The sequence below is a fragment of the Penaeus chinensis genome, chromosome 26 (genome assembly GCF_019202785.1).
Source record: "Penaeus chinensis breed Huanghai No. 1 chromosome 26, ASM1920278v2, whole genome shotgun sequence".
NCBI lineage: Eukaryota > Metazoa > Arthropoda > Malacostraca > Decapoda > Penaeidae > Penaeus > Penaeus chinensis.
Window position 1 is genome coordinate 7,691,974 of NC_061844.1, and position 2,500 is coordinate 7,694,473.

At 40.4% G+C, this 2,500-nt stretch overlaps 1 protein-coding gene across 1 annotated transcript in view; it reads left to right on the forward strand.

Moving 5' to 3' along the window:
- LOC125038995 (protein sidekick-2-like) overlaps positions 1-2,500 on the forward strand; it is a 913,086-nt gene that overhangs the window by 562,837 nt on the left and 347,749 nt on the right. The gene's annotated exons all lie outside the window — the stretch shown is intronic.

A 2,500-nucleotide genomic window follows, 5' to 3' on the forward strand; every position in this document is an offset into this window, starting at 1 on the left:
GATCGGGATGTTATGAAAATCAACAAACATTATGATAATCCGAACACGCGGAGAGAGGAAAGTCGGCCGAGCACTCATCACAGAGCGGCTGCCGTCTCTGTCGCTCTTTCTCTCGCATTCGCTCTTGGTCTCGCTCTCGCTCTCTTCCTTTCTTTTTTTCTTTTTTCTTTCGATCTCGATCTCGCTCTTGCTCTCTTCTCTTCTCTCCTCTCTCTCTCTCTCTCTCTCTCTCTCTCTCTCTCTCTCTCTCTCTCTCTCTCTCTCTCTCTCTCTCTCTCTCTCTCTCTCTCTCTCTCTCTGTGTGTGTCTTTTTTTTTTCCTTTCTTTCTTTCTTTCTTTCTTTTTTATTTATTTATTTTTCTTTCTCTCTCTCTCTCTCTCTCTCTCTCTCTCTCTCTCTCTCTCTCTCTCTCTCTCTCTCTCTCTCTCTCTCTCTCTCTCTCTCTCTCTCTCTCTCCCTCTCTCTATCTATCTATCTATCTATCTATTTATTTATTTATCTATCTGACTCTATCTCTCTTTCTTTCTTTCTTTATCTCTCTCTCTATCTATCTATCTATCTATCTATCTATCTATCTATCTATATATATGTATATATATGTATATATGTGTATATATATATATTTGACTCTATCTCTCTTTCTTTCTTTCTTTATCTCTCTCTCTTTCTCTCTCTCTTTCTCTTACCCTCCCTCCCTCCCTCCCTCCCTTACTTCTTCCCTCCCTCTCTCTCCCGCGTGTGCGTGCGTGTGTTCATTTTTTACAGCCCAGTAATGACCGTCAACTGGTCATATCAGAATAATAAAAAATTCATGTTATGTTTACCATTTATAATACGTTTGATAGAGCTTGTTTGCGTTATATCATGTAGCCTAATAATAAAATCCGGCTGGGCAAAAGCATAACACATACACATACTATTTATTCTGTGTTCTGCATAACAATAGAAGTTAATGAAAAACCGCCTGTTAATTGTTTTTTTTTTCTTTGTCTATGTCTGTTTTTTTGTTTTGGTTTCTTTTGTTTTGTTTTACGTGCCCGGAAAAAAAATTATATTAGGATAAAAAGATATTCTGATATATAAAGCTGAATTAATTATTGTTCTATACCATAAGTTTTGGATTTTCAAAATAAAGCACCGCTGTAATAAAAAAAATATTTAATGTGATAATAGGCAAATAAATAAAACAGAACTGAAATATGACACTAAAATTAAAAATGGCAGAAAATTCGTCATAGAAAAAAAAAATCGTTCGAAAAGACCAATCGATTTCTTTCTTCCGAAATTTCCTAACTTTGACAAAGAGGAGTCTCGTTTTAGGCCTCTCTCCCGGAACTCCCTTATGGGATTAAACTCAACTTAGGGAACTTTAATTAGAGGCACAAGCCGATTGCATCATCATCGTCACGGTCATTATCGTCATCATCGTCGTCATCGTCATCGTCAGCGTTCATCATCCATCGTCCATCGTCCATCGTCATCACCATCATCACCATCATCATCTTCTTCTTCTTCTTCTTCTTCTTCTTCACCCCCACCATCGTCACCATCATCATCATAAAAGAACCTATGATGAATGCATTGTATACACTGGCAATGTTCCCTCGCTGTTTGCAAGGTCGTAAGTGCATGTTGCAATGTGTCCCAGGAGAGAGCCGGGTGATTTGAATATTGTGATATCGATCATTAGCTAATGCAATATACAAGCAAATGCACAGAAACGCACGGTCACACAATCGGTTTTATACGTATGCAGTCGCGGCAAGCAAGTCTACAAGCAAGTATGTGGGTGTTAACGGGGTTCTGGGCGTTGTCATTCATACACACAATCGTACGCTCAGTTAAAAACAAACCCATGTGCAATTTACCTGTATATTTACACTTACTTTGATGCAACACATGTAAGCATACGCAAATGTACACGCGTACGCATACGCACACTCACACACTCAATTACTTACCTACTGACTTACCCACTTACCAACTCACTCCCTAACTCACTCACTCACTCACTCACTCACTCACTCACTCACTCACTCACTCACTCACTCAATCACTCAATCACTCAATCACTCAATCACTCAATCACTCAATCACTCACTCACTCAATCACACACGCACGCACGCCCCCCCCCCCCCCCACACACACACACATACACGCACGTACCCACGCGCTCGCTTTAAACTTTTACACATCACGTGAACACATATATAGAGAATCCAAACCCACATGAACCCAGAGCGACTCATCAAAAGGACTGCTTTTCTCTCCTGATCCTCCTGCCTAAGAATCAATAGGCTTCTAGAGTGCTCAAAGTCATTTTTGTCTTCCTGTCCAACCAACCAGCAAAGGTCACTCGCCGTTGCTTCGATACGGCATTACGTACATCTACGTACAGTACGACATTCCACTGTACATTAGCCCTGGCGCACTGGCTTGTCGTCAAAAGGAAATTGACCCTTCCTGCGTCATATCATAGAGGCTAGAATTGACTGACA